The sequence below is a fragment of the Oncorhynchus mykiss genome, chromosome 8 (genome assembly GCF_013265735.2).
Source record: "Oncorhynchus mykiss isolate Arlee chromosome 8, USDA_OmykA_1.1, whole genome shotgun sequence".
NCBI classification, from domain to species: Eukaryota; Metazoa; Chordata; class Actinopteri; order Salmoniformes; family Salmonidae; genus Oncorhynchus; species Oncorhynchus mykiss.
In genome coordinates, this window is record NC_048572.1 from 53,206,823 (window position 1) to 53,229,635 (window position 22,813).

Consider the following 22,813-nt stretch of genomic DNA (forward strand, 5'->3'; position numbering starts at 1 on the left):
AAATACCTTATTTACATAAGTTAAAAAAATGTATTTCACCTTTATTTAACCAGGTAGGATAGTTGAGAACAAGTTCTCATTTACAACTGCGACTTGGCCAAGATAAAGCAAAGCAGTGCGACACAAACAACAACACAGAGTTACACATGGAATAAACAAATGTACAGTCAATAACACAATAGAAAAAAGTCTATATAAAGTGTGTGCAAATGAGGTAAGATTAGGGAGGTAAGGCAATAAATAGGCCGTAGTGGCGAAGTAATTACAATTTAGCAATACACACTGGGGTGATAGTTGTGCAGAAGATGAATGTGCAAGGAGAGATACTGGGGTGCAAAGGACCAAAAATAAATAAATAACAATATGGGGATGAGGTAGTTGGATTGGCTATTTACAGATGGGCTATGTACAGGTGCATTGATCTGTAAGCTGCTCTGACAGCTGATGCTTAAAGTTAGTGAGGGGGATATGAGTCTCCAGCTTCAGTGATTTTTGCAATTCGTTCCAGTCATTGGCAGCAGAGAACTGGAAGGAAAGGCGGCCAAAGGAGAAATTGGCTTTGGGGGTGACCAGTGAAGTATACCTGCTGGAGCGCATGCTACGGGTGGGTGCTGCTATGTTGACCAGTGATGGTGGTGACAGTGTTTCCTAGCCTCAGTGCAGTAGGCAGCTAGCTGGGAGGAGATGCTCTTTTTCTCCATGGACTTAAGTGTCCCAGAACCTTTGAGTTTGTGCCACAGGATGCAAATTTCTGTTTGCTTTCCTAACTGCCTGAGTATATTGGTTCCTAACTTCCCTGAAATGTTGCATATCACGGGGGCTATTCGATGCTAATGCAGTACGCCACAGGATGTTTTTGTGCTGGTCAAGGGCAGTCAGGTCTGGAGTGAACCAATGGCTATATCTGTTCCTGGTTCTACATTGTTTGAATGGAGTATGCTTATTTAAGATGGTTAGAAATAAAGAATAACCAGGCATCCTCTACTGACAGAATGAGGTCAATATACTTCCAGGATACCCGGGCCAGGTCAATTAGAAAGGCCTGCTCGCTGAAGTGATTTAGGGAGTGTTTGACAGTGATGACAGGTGTTTATTTGACCGCAGACCCATTACGGACGCAGGCAATGAGGCAGTGATCGCTGACATCCTGGTTGAAGACAGCAGAGGTGTATTTAGAGGGCAGGTTAGTCAGGATGATATCTAGGAATGTGCCCGTGTTTACGGATTTGGTGTTGTACCTGGTAGGTTCATTGATAATTTGTGTGAGATTGAGGGCATTTAAGCATGTCCCAGTTTAGGTCACCAAACTGTACGAGCTCTGAAAATAGATGGGGGGAAATCAATTCACATATGGTGTCCAGGGCACAGCTGGGGGCAACGGTGATAGACTTGTTTCTGGAAAGTTGAATTTTTTAAAAGTAGAAACTTGAATTATTTGGGCACAGACCTGGATAGTATGACAGAACTCTGCAGGCTATCTCTGTAGTAGATTGCAACTCCACCTCCTTTGGCAGTTATATCTTGTCGGAAAATGTTATAGTTAGGGATGGACATTTCAGGATTTTTGGTAGCCTTCCTAAGCCAGAATTCAGACATGGCTAGGACATCCGGGTTGGCAGAGTGTGCTAAAGCAGTGAATAAAGCAAACTTAGGAAGGAGGCTTCTCATGTTAACATGCATGAAACCAAGCTTTTACGGCTACAGAAGTCAACAAATGAGATCGCCTGGGGAATGGGAGTAGAGCTAGACTCTGCGGAGCCTGGATTGACCTCTACAGGGTAATGCTAAAGGCTATAAGAACTGGTCGTCTGGTGCAATCGAAACCGAGAGTAAAATGAGCAGGTTTCTGGGCGCAGAAGAATAGATTCAAGGCATAATGTACAAACAAGGGTATGGTAGCATGTGAATAGAGTGGAGGTAAACCTAAGCATTGAATGACAATGAGAGAGGTTTTGTCTCTAGAGACACCATTTAAACCAGGTGAGGTCACCACATGTGTGGGAGGTGGAACAAAAGGACTAGCTAAGGCATATTAAGCAGGGCTAGAGGCTCTGCAGTGAAATAAGACAATAATCACTGACCAAAACAGCCATGGACAAGGCATATTGACATTAGGGAGAGGCATGCGTAGCCGAGTGATCATAGGGTCCAGAGAGTAGCTAGGTGAGCCGGAGACACGGCGATTCAGACCGCTAGCAGGCCGGGGCTAGTATTCAGACCTTTTGCTATGAGACTCCAAATTTAGCTCAGGCGCATCCAGTTTCCATTGACCATCATTGAGGTGTTTCTACAACTTGGAGTCCACCTGTGGTAAATTCAATTGATTGGACATGATTTGGAAAGGGCAACTGTCTATATAAGGTCCCACATTTGAAAGTGCATGTCAGAGGAAAAACCAAGCCATGAGGTTGAAGAAATTCCAAGACAGGATTGTGTCGAGGCACAGATCTGTGGAAGGGTACCAAAATATTTGTCTGCAGCATTGAAGGTCCCCAAGAACACAGGGGCCTCCATCATTCTTAACTAGAAGAAGTTTTGAAACCACCAATACTCTTCCTAGAGCTTGCCGCCCGGCCAAACTGAGCAATCGGGGCAGCAGGGCCTTGGTCAGGGAGGTGAACAAGAACTCGATGGTCACTCTGACAGAGCTATAGAGTTTATGTGGAGATGGGAGAACCTTAAGGAAGGACAACCATCACCACAGCACTCCACCAATCAGGACTTTATGGTAGAATGGCCAGACGGGAGCCACTCCTGAGTAAAAGGCACTCAGGACGATGATGGCCCCTGACAGAGGGCTGCCTTGCTTCTAGTCCTTAGGAAATTTTGCAGTATTTCGTTTTTTTTATTGTATTATTTCTTACATTGTTAGCACAGAAAATCTTAAGTGTTATTACATACAGCTGGGAAGAACTATTGGATATCAGAGCGACGTCAGCTTATCAGCACTACGACCAGGAATACGACATTCCTGAAGCGGATCCTTTGTCCGCAGCATCCAGGCCGACCCAAAACTACGTCGCCGGAGAAGAGGAAGACATATTATCTCCCAAGAAAATGATCTTCAGTTATTGTCACAGCCGTGTATATCCCCCCTCAAGCTGATACCACGATGGCCCTCAAGGAACTTCACTCGACTTTATGCAAACTGGAAACCATATATCCTGAGGCTGCATTTATTGTAGCTGGGGACTTTAACAAAGCTAATTTGAGAACAAGGCAACCTAAATTCTATCAGCATATTGATTGTAGCACTCGTGAAGGCAATAAACTGGATCACTGCTACTCTAACTTTTGTGATGCATACAAGGCCCTCCCCCGCCCTCCTTTCTGCAAATCTGACCATGACTCCATTTTGCGCCTCCTTTCCTATAGGCAGAAACTCAAACAGGAAGTACCCGTGCTAAGGACTATTCAACGCTGGTCTGACTAATTGGAATCCACGCTTCAAGATTGTTTTGATCACGTGGACTGGGATATGTTCCGGGTAGACTCAGAGAATAATGTAGACGTATACGCTGATTCGGTGTGTGAGTTTATAAGGAAGTGTATAGGAAATGTTTTACCCACTGTGACTTTTAAAACCTACCCTAACCAGAAACCGAGGATAGATGGCGGCATTCGTGCGAAAACTGAAAGCGTGACCCACCACATTTAACCATGGAAAGGCGACTGGGAATATGGCCAAATACAAACAGTGTAGTTATTCCCTCCGTAAGGCAATCAAACAAGCAAAATGTGAGAATAGAGAGACAAAGTGGAGTCGCAATTCAATGGCTCAGACACAAGACATATGTGGCAGGGTCTACAGATTCTCACGGACTACAAAAGGAAAACCAGCCACGCCATGGACACCGGTGTCTTGCTTCCAGACAAATTAAACACCTTCTTTGCCCGCTTTGAGGATAATACAGTGCCACCGACGCGGCCCGCTACCAAGGACTGTGGGCTCTCCTTTTCTGTGGCCGACGTGACTAAGACATTTTAAACGTGTTAACCCTCGCAAGGCTGCTGGCCCAGACGGCATCCCTATCCGTGTCCTCAGAGCATGCGCAGGCCAGCTGGCTGGTGTGTTTACGGACATATTCAACTCTCACTATCCCAGTCTGTTGTCCCCACATGCTTCAAGATGGTCACCATTGTTCCTATACCCAATAATGCAAAGGTAACTGAACTAAATGACTATCGCCCCGTAGCGCTCACTTCTGTCATCATGAAGTGCTTTGAGAGGCTAGTTAAGGATCATATCACCTCCACCTTACCTGTCACCTTAGACCCACTTCAATTTGCTTACCGCCCCAATAGGTCCATAGACGATGCAGTCACCATCACACTCCACACTGCCCTATCCCATCTGGACAAGAGGAATACATACCTATGTAAGAATGTTGTTCATTGACTACAGCTCAGCATTCAACACCATTGTACCCTCCAAGCTCATCATTAAGCTTGAGGCTCTGGGTCTCAACCCCGCCCTGTGCAATTGGGTCCTGGCCTTCCTGACGGGCCGCCCCCCAGGTCGTGAAGGTAGGAAACAACATCTCCACTTTGCTGTTCCTCAACACTGGGGTGCATGCTCAGCCCCCTCCTGTACTTCCTGTTCACCCATGACTGCGTGGCCCTGCACGCCTCCAACTCGATCATCAAGTTTGCAGACGACACAACAGTAGTAAGCTTGATTACCAACAATGACTAGACAGCCTGCAGGGAGGAGGTGAGGGCTTTCGAAGTGTGGTGTCAGGAAAACAACCTCTCACTCAACGTCAACAAAACAAAGGAGATGATCGTGGACTTCAGGAAACAGCAGAGCGAGCACCCCCCTATCCACATCAACGGGACAGCAGTGGAGGTGGAAAGTTTTAAGTTCCCCGGCGTACGCATCACGGACAAACTGAAATGGTCCACCCACATAGACAGTGTGGTGAAGAAGGCCGGGGCGAAGGTTCACCTTCCAACAGGACACCCACTCTAAGCACACAGTCAAGACAACTCAGGAGTTGCTCCGGGAGAAGTCTCCGAGTGTCCTTGAGTGGCCCAGTCACAGCCCAGACTTGAACCCGATTGAACATCTCTAGAGAGACCTGACGGAGCTTGAGAGGATCTGCAGAGAAGAATAGGAGAAACTCCCCAAATACAGGTGTGCCAAGAAGACTTGAGGTTGTAATCGCTGCCAAAGGTGCTTCAACAGAGTACTGAGTAAAGGGTCTGAAATACTTATGTAAACATAATATTTCCCCACAAAAAAAACGAAACTGTTTTTTGCTCCGTCATTATGGAGTATTTTGTTTTGATTGATGAGGGAGAAAAACATTTTAATACATTTCAGAATAAGGCTGTAACATAACAAAATGTGGAAAAAATCAAGGGGTCTGAATACTTTCTGAATGCACTGTACCTTTAAAACCTGTAAGCAGGAAGACCAACATAGTCAATCACAGAGCATTTTTTTTGTTATATTTTTGTTTTATGTTATAGCGTCTCAGATTATGAAAGGATGTTTGATTGCCATTGTTTTTGTCAGTGACATTTCATCCCTGTATTACAGCCCTCGAAAGGGCCACTTTCTCAAAGTATCACTTCTTTAAAACATTGTCCTAACATTACATGTACTTGAGAGAAACATAGGTAATAATTAAATGAACACTTTGTTTTCTTGAAGGTCCATTGCAGCCATTTATATCTCGATATCAAATCATTTCTGGGTAAAAAATGAAGTACTGTGATTGTGTTGAGGGGAAAGTTTGTGACGTCACCAGGCAGGCCAAAACACCATCCCACCAAAACAGGCAGAGATTTCAGACGGTGTTTTCAAACACAATTCCACTATATTATTCCAACCTCAGTGTGGAATTATATATAAAACATACAACTTCATGTTTTTGACTGCACTGGGCCTTTACAATCAGCCGGAATTAGCATGTTTTAGGTTAGTGTTGGCATGGCTCATATGTGGCAATTCCTCTTTATGGCCACTTAATGGCGCAGTAGACCACATTCCCACCCGTCTCACATTATCTGTGCAATCAGGCAGTATAAAACTTTCCTGCTGCAGTGCATTGTACCTTGCTTATAGTGAGATAATATTTGGATAATACATACATCACTGATGTTGTGCTTATGTGAGGATTTGCTGCCTTAGATAACTGTCTCGTGTGCGTAAATGTGGATTAAAGAATGTAAATACACTAAAGTCACAACCTTAGACTAAATAAATACCAGAGGTAGGACCAGGTCCCTATTATTCGACTCACAAGCAAGTCACAAGATCCGACTATCAATTCGAGTCCCAACTAGAATGGGGTCGAGTCTCAAGTCAAGGACTCGACCTAAACAATTGAATTGCCATGGAAATACAAGGAGGAAAGGGCTGTCCAAAGTCTCCTCATTGCCCTTAGCAAAATTAGCCTACATTTAGGCTATTGTTTATATGTGAATTTCACACTGATGTTGAGGTAAAAATCTGAGTATAACGCTTGTATCGATGTCGACCCCGATACATGTTCAAGTCATCATCACCAATCAACTGCATTACAGTTAAAAACAACTTTGACTTCCACCACTGATTTATGTATGCTAGCTATGCTAACCAGTTTATATGAACATGAGTTAGCATTTAGCAGTCACTTCTAGACCTGAAAAGGGACAACTTCTTCATGTTATGCAGCGAAAACAGCCAAATAAACTCAGCAAAAAAATAAACGTCCCTTTCTCAGGACCCTGTCTTTCAAAGATAATTTGTAAAAATCTAAATAACCTCACAGATCTTCATTGTAAAGGGTTCAAACACTGTGTCCCATGCTTGTTCAATGTACCATAAACAATTAATGAACATGCACCTGTGGAACGGTCGTTAAGACACTAACAACTTACAGACGGTAGGCAATTAAGGTCACAGTTATGAAAACTTCAGGACACTAAAGAGGCCTTTCTACTGACTCTGAAAAACACCAAAAGAAAGATGCCCAGGGTCCCTGCTCATCTGTGTGAACGTGCCTTAGGTATGCTGCAAGGAGGCATGAGGACTGCAGATTTGGCGAGGGCAATAAATTGCAATGTCCGTACTGAGACGCCTAAGACAGCTCTACAGGGAGACAGGACGGACAGCAGATCGTCTTCCACGTGTAACAACACCTGCACAGGATCGGTACATCCGAACACCACACCTGCGGGACAGGTACAGGATGGCAACAACAACAGCCCGAGTTACACCAGAAACGCACAATCCCTGCATCAGTGCTCAGACTGTTACAGGGAAGACATCCTCCTCCCTCAGGTGGTACCCTTCCTGCAGGCTTATCCTGACATGACCCTCCAGCATGACAATGCCACCAGCCACACTGCTCGTTCTGTGCGTGATTAGCTGCAAGACAGAAATGTCAGTGTTCTGGCATGGCTAGCAAAGAGCCTGGATCTCAATCCCATAGAGCACGTCTGGGACCTGTTGGATCGGAGGGTGAGGGCTAGGGCCATTCCCCACAGAAATGTCAGAGAACTTGCAGGTGCCTTGGTGGAAGAGTGGGGTAACATCTCACAGCAAGAACTGCCAAATCAGGTGCAGTCCATGAGGAGGAGATGCACTGCAGTACTTAATGCAGCTGGTGGCCTCACCAGATACTGACTGTTACTTTTGATTTTGAAATATTCACTTTGCTACATCAGATTTGTTGAATGTGAGCCAATATGGTCAATGGAATGTCTGCTTTCCATTGACTCCTTTACCACATCTATAGGACACATGTCCCTTTCAAAACTCTAATCTCTGATTAAGTGCATTCAAAACAACTGGGAACACGTGACAACATGAGTTTTGACTGGGAAAAATTGTTTTGAACGGTCATCCAATGTGGAATTCCAAGTCAGAAACTTGGGCATCTTCCAAAACTAGAGCTTCTACTTCCCGACCTGAAATCACTGATGTCATCATTTGACCTTGTTTTTTCCCCGAGTTCCCAGTTGTCTTGAAAGCGCTAAAAGACACAAACCAGGATTATTCTCCTTAATTTAACTAGGCAAGTCAGTTAAGAACAAATCCTTATTTACAATGACAGCCAAACCCAGACAACACTGGACCAATTGCGCACCGACCTATGGGACTCCTAAACACAGTCGGATGTGATACAGCCTGGATTTGACCCAGGGACACTTCTTGCACTGAGATTTCATTTACCATTTCTTACCCTCAGTAGGCCTTAGACCACTGCGCCAATCTGGAGCAATATGGACAAAAGTTCTACCTCGAGTCTTGAGAATATTTATGTGAACAATAAACATCACGCCCACTGAGGGTAAGACATGGTAAATTAAATTGTATCACATCAAACATGAAACAGAAATGTCTAAGTATTGCGGTAAATGGTACGGGAATGATGAAACGCTAGCAATTATTGTAGGATTAGATGGAATATAGATTTCCCAAATATGCATTTAAACGTGTGAATGCAACAGCAGGCGTTTCAACAAGAGAACAACGGGGTCTCCACAGGGGAGAGTTTTGAGAGCATAAGTGGAGACGCGTTTACGGCAAACTTCATAAGTAAATCATCAATTGCAAGCAATTTTGACATACCAAAAGACCAGTAGGCCAAAGGTAGTAATTATTGGTTGACGCCCCTATGCTGGTGAGTTTTCAAAGTAAACAGTTAATATTCTGGATCACTACATTTTTTTGGAGCTGCATATTTATTTATGGCAATCCTCTCTCCCTACACTTTGACATTTGCGCTGCACCCAATCAGTTAGCTGTACAGCAAATCAGTAATCCGTTTGCTAACTCACCCGACCTGTGTGGATTGACTGGTCCAATCAGATGGCCGAGTGTGCTTTTCACTAGCCAATCTGTTGCACGTTTTTTTTGTTGCAAAGGCACTGCTGCAGCTACTGTCGCTGGCTGCGTGGAGAGTAATCCAGAGAGAATCTGTGCCACAAAATGAGTAACAAAACCTCGCCAGATCATTTGAAATCGTCAAATACGAGTCTTGAAGCGCCATGTCAAGTCTCTCAAGTTATTTTATTTTCTGTCAAGTCAAATTTGTGACTCAAATCCATGTCATTGTAATTCGAGTCCACAACTCTGCTAAATGTCCTATTCTTGAAACTAGGTTGCTTTGTTTGGTAGAGGACAACGTTATGTTAATGTGCGTTAAGTTCAATGCACTTAGTCAGTAGGGTAATAGGGTCCTCATTTGCAGGTGCATAGTTCTGTTAGTTAAGGAAGCAGTCAGAATTGGAAGTTATGCATTGTGGATTTCGTTAACCCCACGTCACGTGTTACTATGGAAACAGGGAGGAGGGGCTTTACTACATGGTCCAGGTGTCCTGACAATCCTTCTCTCCCTCCCTCCTCCTTCTGCCAACTTGGCATTGCCAGGTGGGCTAACTTCAACCTTTACTGAGTATACTCATCTACTGCCCTTTCATACTGTTTTCTCTCCTATCCTCTCTCAAACACACACACACAGTAGAGTTGTGTGTTATACAAACGACAGTTGGGTCACTGAGGTAAAGTTTATGCTGTCTGGATATCCGGGCGGCCTGGCGCCATTGAAGTAGCCTCTAGCAGCCCTGTGGAGTGTGTATGTGTCTCTCGTTTATTGATCCCACTATGCTGTCACCAGCTCTGAGCACACTGTGGGTTGCTGGTGGATCAAACAGTGTTTTGTTTACTCTAAGAAAACATGTGTACACTGTATAGCAAGCCTATTGCTTCGTGGTTTGCTTGATAAAACACTGGCAGGTGTTATTTTCTATTCTAGAACTCAGACTGCCAATGATAACTTTCTCATGAAATGTGTTAGGCTACTGTCATTTTCCCTTTTCTCTTGGTGATTTTAGATGTTTTGCGAGTGTTAAATTTAGCAGACCCAATTGCATTTACCTGCGATTACCACTAGCACATTTCCTGTCAGTTTGCAAATTGCCCTTTTTTTTTATCCATATATTTTGATGGTTTATAGGTCTCCTTTGTGTAGGCTGTGTCAGAGTTGCATAAAAGGCTTCCTGTGAGTGTATCTTTGGGCCAAGAGTTATGTAGACTCCTGTCAGGGTGACACAGGAAGACACACCTTTCATAAAGACATCAACTCTCTCTAACATGCACAAATATTAGTATTGACACTGGCCTGTACACTACAGTATTTCTTAACCCGGTTTTCCTTATATGGGCATTTCCCCTAAGGGGCGGAGCCTTTAGTGGGCCACATCAACTTCCTGCCAGAAAGGTAAATGTCATAGAGTAGATATGTCTTCATCTGGGATGGGCCGATAAGGAGGAAGTGGTATAAATAATGCATTTTTATTGATGACATTCAAATACAGGAAGTTCAAGAGTACATAGGGTGGCAGGTAGCCTAGTAGTTAAGAGTGTTTGGTCAGTAACCAAAAGGTTGCTGGTTTGAATCCCTGATCCCACTAGGTGAAAAATCTGTTTTTGTGTCCTTGAGATAGGCATTTAACCCTACTTGCTCTGGATAAGGGGGTCGACTGAAGTGACTCAAATGCACATGACAGGCAGTCAAGTTGATAAAAGCACGGGCAATGAAAGTGATACAATAATGTGCTGAAATTGAAGTGTTTCTTGTGTTGCCAATCTGCAGCGCCATCTTCTGTAAACTATTCTCTTTGTGGAGCTCAGGCTTCAGAATGCTCAGAATTGATATCAGTTTGATGAATTATTTAATTTCTTCAGCGTCTTTAAGGAAGTTGACTGGCAACCCAAACACGTGGAAGGATTGTGGGTAATTTGTGGGTCCTTGGTCAGGCCTACTCAGTGGCCTTGTGGTTATGGCACCTGCCCTGAGTTTGGAAGGTTATGAGTTCAATCCCTGGCAGAGTCATATTAAAGATGTTAAAAAAATGGGCCCTGAGGAGTCTTTGCTTGACACTGAGCATTAAGGAGACTCCTCAGGGCCCATTTTGTTTTAACATCACAGGCCCTGTGCTAGCATACTGTCCAGAGAGTGTACTTGTACATCAAGCTCCTGGCTTATGAGCTGTTTCAGCTCGTGCAAGGCTGCTTATGTTCAGGCCTGGGATGGTTTTCAGCATTCTGTGTCTAAGGTAAGAACTGAAATGGAGGTTTGTGTGAGAGAAGGGACACTACCCTTTGTGCTCATTGGGCCCCAAAGTTGTCTCTTGTTCTGTGAGGCACAGAGGTGTCAGAGATGCAGACACTGATGTCCATCTCATCCTACACAAGTCAGGCTCTGCATTGACATTCAGCCACATTCAAAGTGCACAAAACTTTATTTGCAACTCATTAACAGCCTAATAGAGTCCACTCTGCTGCCTTTGAGTGTGCTAGTACACCTTATATTGGCCCAGTGTTAGTAAGTAGACACTCACTTTCTGTGAAGGTGACCATCTTTAAACAAAACTTGCTCCATCTTTATGGTAGTGTGAAAGGTGCAGCCTTGACCACAGCCTCATGTAGTGGTGCAGAGAACAGACAAGAGCAAAGGGTTAGGGGATGTAAAGGGCATCATTGTGACAGATATCAGGGTGGTCTCTCCAGGAAGTGACCTCAGTTTGACCCCATGTTGTCCACCCCCACTCCCTTGAATCCCTGGCATCACCACAACAGGAGGGGGGTGGGGGGGGGGGTGTTAGGAGTTTAGGTAAGGCCTTTAGGTTGGATAGGAAGGATGTGGTGGTCTGGAAGGGCGATACAAAAGGGAAACATTAGGTACACATAAAAAAAAAACGATGCATGAAATCCTAGTAGTGCCAGGTGAATATGGGCTTAACATGAACTATAAACTGAGGAATACCAACATAATTAGAACAAAGGAGCCATAGCGTTTAGCGTTAATAGTAAACTGAGGGCATGGCATGTAGCCAGGTGCACAGTGTTTCCTCCGCCTTGTTAAGAAGCAGTGCGGCTTGGTTGGGTTGTGTTTCGGAGGACGCATGGCTTTCATCTCTCCCGAGCCCGTACGGGAGTTGTAGCGATGAGACAAGATACAAATTTCATTGGATACCATGAAATTGGGGAGAAAAGGGGGTAAAAAAAAACTTGAAACATTGTGTTGCATGACAAAACTGCAGTGGCCTGTCAGTGTCCCCTTTCTCTTTCTTCCCCCTCGCTCATGTCTGAAAAGCAAATCCAAAAGGGTTGTTGAAGCCTTCATCTTCCTTCCTCTGTGTCTCTTGTCCTCCATCTCAATGTCGGAAAAGCTTGTTTTCTATAATTCTGTAATATCTGTGTGATTTTGAGCAGGTGATGATACATTGTTGGAAACGTCATGTGAAATCCACTTGAAAATGTCTTGAAGTCTTGACACATTGGTTGGCATTCCTAGGCCTACATTCTTGTTCTGTTACATTCTTCTCCTTTCACTCTCTGTTTTCCCTTAGTCAGATGTTACTGGGTTGAACTCTCATGACCTGGCCCTGCCCATTCCCGCTCTTAGATTCAAACAGTCCCTGACCTTTCCTTGAACCTGTCATAAAATCATAAAATCAGAAACATGCCTTTAGCGTAGCAGCTGTGTAGTATCATATGAATACAAATGCAATGATGACATGATGTTGCAGCAAATGCAATAGGGCTGCTCTTATATTACATTTCTACCTTTTCTTCATTGTGTTGACTTTGTCAGTGTTTCGCCTAGACGTTTGCATAGAGGCAAAGGCCCCTGAAGCAACTTTCATGGCTGCCATGCCAATAACCCAATTGTATATTTTTTTTAATAGGTGGGGGAAACTGTAATGGTAGGGGAAACACTTCTTGGAGTGACACTGTTTTCATGTTACACTAATAACTGGGGATTTACATTGATTAGGTCACAGTACACGCATGTCCTACAGGAACTCTTGAGTTATGACTGACTCTTTCCTTTCATGGGATCCTCCTTGAACAATCCCTTTGCCAGTTAGAGCATGGCGCTACAATGTATATTGTTACGGGCTCCTGACCAATTTTTTTTTTTTTTTTTTTTTTGCGCTGCTCTTCATGATACACTATGCAGAAATCGCGCCGCCATTTCTTGGCTGCTACAATTCTAATAATTTACCTAATTTCAGTTTGTGTGACAACTAGCAAGTATAGTGTAGAGAATCATTGTACCATTTACACCGTTGTGAAATATCTTTTCCATAACCATGAAATATTGTATTTTCAACTGTTTGAAGCTGGTGTACAAACCCGAATGTATAAGAAAATAGAACTTAAGAACGGGAAGCATAGAAATAGAGCACATAGAACAGATCTACCGCTTCTTAGACTTAAGTCACATTTCTATGTGAATTTGGTTGGGTTTTGCCCAATAAGTTACATATTGCAGCTTAAACTTTTTTTGTACGTAATGTTGCCGCCATCGTTTCCTGTGACTAAAAAACAGCGATCACTTACCTTGATTTGGATGAAGATTTCTACCTCATTGAGTCAGAGGCTCAGGACATACTGCTCAACCTGGATAAGGCCCTAATCCCCGAGACTCGAAAAAGAAAAAGGCGGCATAATAGAGGCCGACGCGCGGGCACCCTGACGAAACTACGTCGGCGCTAACATAAGCCGCCTCTACCCTCCGTTCTATTGACAAAAGTACAATCACTGAAGAACATACTGGACGAGCTCCGTTCGAGACTATCCTCTCGACGGGACCCGAAGAAGTGTAATATCCTATGTTTCTCGGAGTCATCGCTGACCAAGGACATGGATAATAATAATAATAATACAGTACATCTAGCTGGTTTTCTATGCACCAGCAGGACAGAATGGCAGTTTCGGGTAAGCTCAAAGGAGGAGGTGTGTGTCTTTTTGTTAACAACTAACTAACTTGAGTTAGAATACCTTATTATAAACTGAAGACCATACTATTTACCAAGAGAGTTTATCTATATTTTTCGTAGCTGTCTATTTACCACCACAAACCCATGCTGGCACTAAGACCACAAAAATATCCAGAAGCGGCATTCCTGGTGGCCGGTGATTTTAATACAGGAAAAACAAAATTAATTTGACCTAATTTCTACCAGCATGTCACCTGTGCAACTAGAGGCAAAATAAACTCTAGAACACACACACACACATACACACATACATACATACATACATACATACATACATACACACACAGAAATAAATACAAAACTCTCCCTTGCCCTCTATTTGGGAAATCTGACCATAACTCTATCCTACTGATTCTCGCTTACAAGCAAAAACTCAAACAGGAAGTACCAGTGACGTGCTCAATACGAAAGTGGTCCAATGAAGTGGATGCTAAGCTACAGGACTGTTTTGCTAGAACAGATTGGAATATGTTCCGGGATTCATCCGATTAATCCGCATTAATGAGTTTAATCAGTCACCTGCTTCATTAATAAGTGCATTGACGACGATGTCCCCACAGTGATTGCATGTACATATCCCAACCAGAAGCCATGGATTACAGGTAACATCCGCACTGAGCTAAAGGCAAGAGCTGCCACTTTCAAAGAGCGGGACACTAATCCGGATGCTAATCCGGATTCCGCCACGCTTTTCGACAAACCATCAAACAGACAAAGGGTCAATACAGGACTAAGATCGAATCCTACTGCACCGGCTCTGACGCTCGTCGGGTGTGTTAGAGCCTGCAAACTTTCACAGATTACAAAGGGAAACCCAGCCACGAGCAGCCCAGTGATTGGAATTTACGAGACGAGCTAAATGCCTTCTATGCTCACTTTTCGAGGCAAGCAACACTGAACCATGCATGAGAGCACCAGATTTTCTGGAAGACTGTGTGATCACTCTCTCCGTAGCCAATGTGAGTGAGACCTTAAAAACAGGTTAGCATTCACAAGGCCTCAGGGCCAGACGGATTACCAGGGTGCATACTCAGAGCATGCGCTGACCAGCTGGCAAGCTTCTTCACTGATATTTTCAACCTCTCCCTGACCCAGTCTGTAATACATATGTTTCAAGTAGACCACCATAGTATCTGTGCCCAAGAACGCAAAGGTAACCTGTCTAAATGATGATCACCCGGTAGCACTCACATTTGTAGCCATGAAATGGCTTTAAAAGGCTGGTTTTGGCTCACTTCAACACCATCCTCCTAGACACCTTGGACCCACTCCAATTCGCTTACCGCCCCAACAGATCCACAGAGGACGCAATCTCTATTGCACAAGAGGAACACCTATGTAAGAATGCTGTTCATTGACTCCAACTCAGCGTTTAACACCATAGTGCCCTCCAAGCTCCTTACTAAACTATGGACCCTGGGACTGAACACCTTCTGCAACTGGATCCTGGACTTCCTGATGGGCCGCCCCCCAGTTGATAAGGGTAGGCAATAACACATCTTCCACGCTGACCCTCAACACCGGGGCCCCTCAGGGGTGCGTGCTTCATCCCCTCCTGTACTCCCTGTTCCCGCATGACTGTGTGGCCGACAAGATTTGGCATGGGCCCTCAGATTCTCAGAAGGTTATACAGCTGCACCGTTGAGAGCATCTTGACTGGCTGCATTCCGCATTCTGGTATGGCAAATGCTTGGCATCCTACCACAATGCACTACAGAGGGTAATGCGTACGGCCCAGTACATCACTGGGGCCGAGCTCCCTGCCATCCTGGACTAGACACCAGGCGGTGTCAGAGGAAGGCCCTAAAAATTGTCATGGCAAGTGGTACCAATGCACGAAGTCTGGAACCAACCGTACCCTGAAAAGCTTCTGCCCCCAAGCCATAAGACCGGTAAATAATAAATAGCTACCCAGACTGTCTGCATTGAATGTTTTTGCACCAACTTTTTTGACACATTACATACACTGTTACTACTTTTGATTATTTATTCCTAGTCATATGTAAACTGAACAAAAATATAAACGCAACATGTAAAGTGTTGGCCCCATATTTCATGAGCTGAAATAAAAGGTCGCTAAAAATGTTCCATATGCACAAAAAGCTTATTTCTCTCAAATATTTTGCACAAATGTGTTTACATCCCTGTTTAGTGAGCATTTCTCCTTTGCCAAGATGATCCATCCACCGAAGAGGTATGGCATATCATGAAGCTGATTGAACAGCATGATAATTACACAGGTGCACCATGTACTGGGGACAATATAAGGCCAAATTAAAATACCCAAATAAAAATTCTCTAAAATGTGCAGTTTTGTCACAACATAATGCCACAGATGTCTCAAGTTTTGAGGGAGCATGAAATTAGCACGCTAACTGCAGGAATGTCCACTGGAGCTGTTGCTAGAGAATTGAATGTTAGTTTCTCAACCATAAGTTGCCTCCAACGTAATTTCAGAATTTGGCAGTACATCCAACCGGCCTCACAACTGCAGACCACGTGTAATCACGCCAGCCCAAGACCTCCACATCCGGCTTCTTTACCTGCGGAATCGTCTGAGACTAGCCCCCTGGACAGCTGCACAACCCAATAATTTCTGCACAAACTGTCAGAAACCATCTCAGGGATGCTCATCCGCGTGCTCGTCGCCCTCATTAGGCTCTTGACCTGACTGCAGTTCGGTGTCATAACCAACTTCAGTAGGGTATATGCTAACCTTTGATGGCCACTGGTACGCTGGAGAGGTGTGGTCTTTTACGGGTGAATCCCAGTTTCAACTATACCGAGCAGATGGCAGACAGTGTGTATGGCGTCGTGTTGGCGAGCGGTTTGCTGTGACCAAAGTATTCCCAGTCATGTGAAATCCATAGATGAGGGCCTAATACATTTATTTGAATTGACTGATTTCCTTATATGAACTGTAACTCAATAAAATCTTTAAAGTTGTTGCAAGTTCTGTTTTATATTTTTAGATACAAAAGTATCTGGACACCCCTTCAAATTTGTGGAATTTGTGGAGGTGTATAAAATTGAGCACACAGGCATGCAATCTCCATAGACAAACATTGGCAGTAGAATGGCCTTACTGAAGAGCTCAGTGACTTTCAACATGGCACTGTCATAGGATTTCCAACAAGTCAGTTCGTCAAATTTCTGCCCTGCTAGAGCTTCCCCGGTCAACTGTTTGTGCTGTTATTGTGAAGTGAAAACATCTAGGAGCAACAATGTCCCAGCCACAAAGTGGTGGGCCACACAATCTCACAGATCGGGACTGCCGAGTCCTGGAGCACGTAGCGCATAAATATTGTCTGTCCTCAGTTGCAACACTCACCACCGAGTTCCAAACTGCTTCTGGAAGCAACGTCAGCACAATAACTGTTCGTCGGGAGCTTCATGAAATGGATTTCCATGGCAGAGCAGCCGCACACAAACCTAAGTTCACCATGCGCAATGTCAAGCGTCGGCTGGAGTGGTGTAAATCTTGCCGACATTGGGCTCTGGAGCAATGAAAACACGTTCTCTGGAGTGATGAATCACGTGTCACCATCTGGCAACCCGACGGCCGAATCTGGGTATAGCGGATGTCATGAGAACGCTACCTGTCCGAATGCATAGTGCTAACTGTAAAGTTTGGTGGAGGAATAATAATGGTATGGGGTTGTTTTTTATGGTTTGTGCTAGGCCCCTTAGTTCCAGTGAAGGGAAATCTTAACGCTACAGCATACAATGACATTCTAGATGATTCTGCGCTTCCAACTTTGTGGCGCCAGAGGGCGGCAGAGACGGCCCTAGAGACTATTATTACACTCAGGTGTTTTCTATTTCCTTATTATGATTTCCCCCTTTAAAAGAGGTGTGTTTTCTGTTCTTTCTGCAAAAGCTTGATTTCGGTCGCCCTGTGTGGTCGTCCCCTGAGTGAGTTTCTAGTTCTGGTGTTTGTTGTGTTCTCCTGTGTTACTGTGATCCGTATGTTATCTTTTCTCAGTAAAGTATTACATTTACCCTTAATCATTGATTCCTTGTCTGGTCCATTCTCTGTACCTGGGTTCAACTTCACCATGTCAAGGTTCATACAGAAGTGGTTTGTTGAGATTGTGTGGGTGAACTTGACTGTCGCTAACTTCAACTCCATCGAAACACCTTTGGAATGAATTGGTACGCCGACTGCGAGCCAGGCCTAATCGCCCAACATCAGTGCCCGACCGCACGAGCCAGTCCCCGCAGCAATGTTCCAACATCCAGTAGAAAGCCTTCACAGAAGAGTTAAGCTGTTATAGCAGCAGAGGAGGGACCAACTCCATATTAATGCCCATGATTTTGGAATGAGATGTTTGACTTGCAGGTGTCCACATACCTTTAGTCATGTAGTGCATCTGCCTCAATTACCTTGTACCCCTGCGCATCGACTCGGTACTGGTACCCTGTGCATATAGTCAAGTTATCATTACTCATTGTGTATTTAATATTACTTTTATTACGTGTTTTACTTTTCTATTTCTGTTTTCTTTCTCTCTGCATTGTGAAGGGCCTGTAAGTAAGCATTTCACTGTTAGTCTAAACCTGTTGTTTATAAAGCATGTGATGAATCACATTTGATTTAGAAGATTTGATGTGTGGAGGAAGGCTACCTGACTCAGAAAACTCCTCGCCTCCTATCACTTGTGTAATTCTTTCCAGCGTCCGCATGGAAGTTTTCTTTGTTCAGGCCCGCTTGAAGATGTCGACGCTGACAGATAATGGTGGATGATTCAGTCCTTTTCGATCTTCAGTACTTGAGTACGCACAGAGAGCCGAACCCTGTCTCGCTATTGTCAACGCACTTATTGAAATTGTTGCCTTTCTTCCTGCCTTTTTTGTTGTTGTCATTCCTTGAGTTTGTTGTAAAAGTGTATGAGATACTTTCCTTGTTTTAAAAAGTGTTGAAAGCAGCATCCCCTTTACTCCACACCTTTTAAAGCTAGGACTAGGAGGAAGCTTTACATACAGAACCTAACAGTCTAACGTTCTGTTAGTGTCAGTTCGTTGAGTGTCTCTTCTGCTTTGATCCTTGCCACTTCCAGTGGTTTCAGAACATGACAGTTGGCAGAAAACAGATATCTAGTCTGCCTAAAGAGTTGAACTCTGAGCTGCAGGGGCAAAGGTCAACATACTATTGACACAGATGTAGGATGTGCATGTGCTCAAACGTTCCTTGATTTAACGATGCCATTAACTCGTGGTGGCAGTGCTGTAGTTTGAGGCATGACACACGTGCACTCTCTCACACATGCATACTGCTCAAATGCACACACACATACTTACACAGCACACACGCATTCTGAAAATGTGTAAATAGGTAAATTCATTTGCTTCTTGCAGAGGAAATGGTGCCAACATGGAAATGTGTGCTTTTTGTTTTTGACCACCATTTGCCCTTTCATAGAGTGATGTTTGTTACTTTAGCACTTTTTTTTATCACCAGTGGTGTGCTTAGTGCATGTCTATTGATATTATAATGATTGTTCTTGGCAGAGGCTGCAGCTGATGTTGTCTCATAAAAGGTGATGTGGACAGGCTACACTCTCTCTCTTTCGTGTCCATCTGTAGTGAATGGTTTAATGGTTCCTTTATAAACGTGCTAAAATGATAATGCACAAGAGGCTGTGGCATATCATGAATTTGGCAGGGATTATGTTGTCAGGCAGAATGTTGTCACTAATTGAATGTTCCTGCTTGCTGATTGGCCAGGAGCGAAATATCAAAGACCCATATGGTGTGCTGATGTGCACTGAAGTCCTTTGTTGGCTAGCTCCTACTGTATTCCTGTCTGTCTTCTCCTCCCCTCTCAAACCTGTTCCAACTTTCTACTAAGCCAACTTCCTCTCAACATGGAAAATAAACCCAATTTTTATGACGCTCCCTTTGTTGTCCTCTGCTTGGTATGACGTGCGTATGCCATTATTCCTGTCCCTGCTCTCTCACCCCTAAACCTGCCCCGGATGGAGGGAGGAGGAGGGAGAGGGCGGAATGCAGGGTGCACCGTGGACCTTTAGCCTTGTAAAATGCCACCTACTCTCTTTGGAAACAGTAATGTAGTAATGTACATGAAGCTGGACTAGCTCTGGGAGTGGACAGAAAGAATACTTTGTTTATTGTTCCATACAGTCAGGGCTCTCTTGGGGCGAGAGATGGAGATTGGTGTTGAATTGTGAAGTATCACTCCGCCTGCATCATGAATAGCAGTATTCAGTAGAGGAGAGGCGAGAGCAAGAGGACACAATAGCTTTAAGTTTTATGGTGCTACTGTTGCTGGAGCAGATTTTGGCACAGAGCCTATGGCATCACACATACAGCTGCAGTGTTTGCTTTCCCCATCTGAACTCTATCTCTCTCTCTGCTCACTCTGTTTCAAACTCTCCCTCACTCTTTCTCTGCTTCTCTCTTTCTGTCTTCACACTTATTCTATTTTTCACAGTCTCTACTTTGTTCTCTCTCACCTCCACCTCACACTTTCCTTTCCCTCCCCTCTTTCTATCACTTCATCTCCTCTTCTCTCAAATTCCTCAGGTGTTATTTCTCCAGTCCTCACAACTTTCCCTGTTTTCAGGCATTGCCTTTGCCACTTGGCCACCGTGGCTCCTGCATGTCACCCTCTTGCGTCTGTGGTGACGTCTTAGAGACATTATCTCCCATAAAGCCTCTGTTTGTTTTGGCTGCCTGGGACCTGATAATGGCCCCATTACTGGAGAATTAGGGCCCCTGTGCACTTCGCTGGAAGACCCACTGTCTGGAATCTGGATCCTACCCAGCTGGCAACTCCTCCTGTTCCCTGCTTACTCCACGGTCGCTAGCCAGTGTTCCACTGGCCAGGCTATTTTTAGGACTGCTGCATGAGGTTATTGGTGCTTATGTTGTCATCTCATTGGCTGGGTTCCCTTTCAGTCAGTCAACTTTGGTACAACATACTGTGGGGAAGTCACACTGTCGCGACTTCGGTTGAAGGATCTACAATCAAGCTCGACAAGACCAATGAAAACTACGCCTCGTTGGTAGCCCCACCTTTCACAGGTGATAAGCGTGAGGCTCGGATTCATTCGTTCAGTTATTTCCGCTCTTCACCTCAGTGTGAACAGGAATGATTCACGCTACTAAAACAAACAATTGGAAAACTCGATGGTCTTATATTGCGCCAATTAAACTATCCCATAGTGGTAGAGCGTGCTCACTCCCTGGATGTTGTGTGCTGAAGTTTGTATTTGCTCCCTTATCAATAACAATTAGTTATTCTTCAATTTGCTGGAGGAATGAGTAAGCTGGCTAAGAAAACAACCGAGATGACGATGGCTAAGCCGGGTTCAGTGTCGAGAACATGCCCCCAGTTATGCTGTTATACTAGTTCTCTGAAAGATATCCACGATTCGTGTATAGTTTCTCTTACCTTGGAACACACTTAGGCGGCCCTCACTCTAACCAGACCATGGACGCATTGCCATGTACTGCTTGCAAACTCCCTGAAAAGACTAGCATTGTTGACGAAGCTTGGAGTTACCAATAGTGACTTTCCTTTTTCCGGATGTCTGTGCCTTGGCTGGGACCGAGGTGCAGGAAGCCACGAGGGACTTGGGGCAATGTTCAGAACAGGTGGAACTAGCATCCCAGCAGGGAGATAGTGACCCGGCTAGTTAAATACAGGGCCCGGGTTCGGGAGACGACTTGGTGTCTCTGGACAGCTCCGGGGGTTTCTCGGGTGATGAAGAGCTTAGTTCCGGGGCAGCCTCATCATCACGCTACGGGATATGGAGGGGGCAGGGCTGGTGCACACGCCTCCGGTATATGGCAAGCTATCTGGTTACCTAGCCCTCTACCTAGCCCATAGCAATGCATATTCTATGCTCCCTAACAAGCACTGTCACTTTTCGGCTGCTCAGCTGGATAAGGTGTATCGTGCAGAGGGGGTGGCTGCTCGATCACTGTCATCTGTCACTGTGCTGCAGGTTTACCAGACAGAATTGCTGGAGGAGCTGGGCACGGCTTTGGCCACAGGTAAGCCCCACACAGAGCTCCTGGATGAGATCCATTCTGCGCATGTCCTAGTGCACCGCTCTGGCGCTCGGGAAGAGCATGGGTGCTACTGTGGTGGCACAGCATCATCATTGGCTGACACTTTCGGAGGTGCCATAGAGGGACAGACATATGTAGCACGATTAGCCGATTGCTCCCAGTGGGTTGTTCGGCCCTGGAGGCTATGCAAGTAAAAAATAAGCAGTTAGAGGCGTTGCCCGCTTTTCTCCCTCGGTGGTCCTTTGGATGCCGGGGAGGGGCACCTTCCAGAAGGCCGACAGGCAGAGCTCCGCCGGCCAATCGGGATACATCACTGATGGTCGAAGCCCCTGAATCCAGAGTGGATGAGGCTTCAGGCAAACGTTTGCATCTAAAATGTTTCAACCCAATTGTTTTCGAGTTCAACATGTGAGTTAAATAAAACATTTCCCCAGACACAAGGTTATAGAGAATGGTGCCGATTTTAAAAAAAATATACATTTAAATGATTTCTCACAGTCCACGAGTGGGCATCATGCCCCCTCAGATTTCACTTTATGGGAGACTCACTGCCTGCTCCGACCAATGGCGCGCATGTGTAGTGTCGCCCTGGGTAATGCAAACAATGATGTCGGGTTGGAGGCTACAATTCAGGATGGCTGGTACAGTCTGTATTTCCTGGTTCCCAAAAGGGACGTGGTTTTGCGCCCCATTCTAGATATGCATGCCCTGAACAAGCATCTCAGAGTTTGTAAGTTTAAAATGCGCACAAACCGGAGGCTGTTACGGTCCATGTGTCCTGGCGATTGGTTCACCACCTTCGACCTAAAGGATGCGTACATTCCTGTACCCAAGTCACATAAAGTTCCTGAGGTTCCATTACGAAGTGATAGCTTGTCCCTATCGCCTCGTGTCTTTTCAAAGGTGGTGGAGGAGTCTCTGGCACCTATGAAGGGCCAGGATCTGAGTGTGTCTGGATGATTGGCTGAGAGCAGCAGAGTCAAGG

General features: G+C 44.8%; 1 protein-coding gene across 3 annotated transcripts in view; it reads left to right on the top strand.

The window, feature by feature from the left end:
- Positions 1-22,813, top strand: part of gng12a (Guanine nucleotide-binding protein GI/GS/GO gamma-12 subunit) — a 58,455-nt gene that overhangs the window by 15,718 nt on the left and 19,924 nt on the right. The window contains exon 1 of one of the 3 annotated variants that reach the window (XM_036984525.1): positions 20,814-20,835. The gene's annotated coding sequence lies outside the window, so the exon portion shown is untranslated. 3 annotated transcript variants of the gene reach the window in all.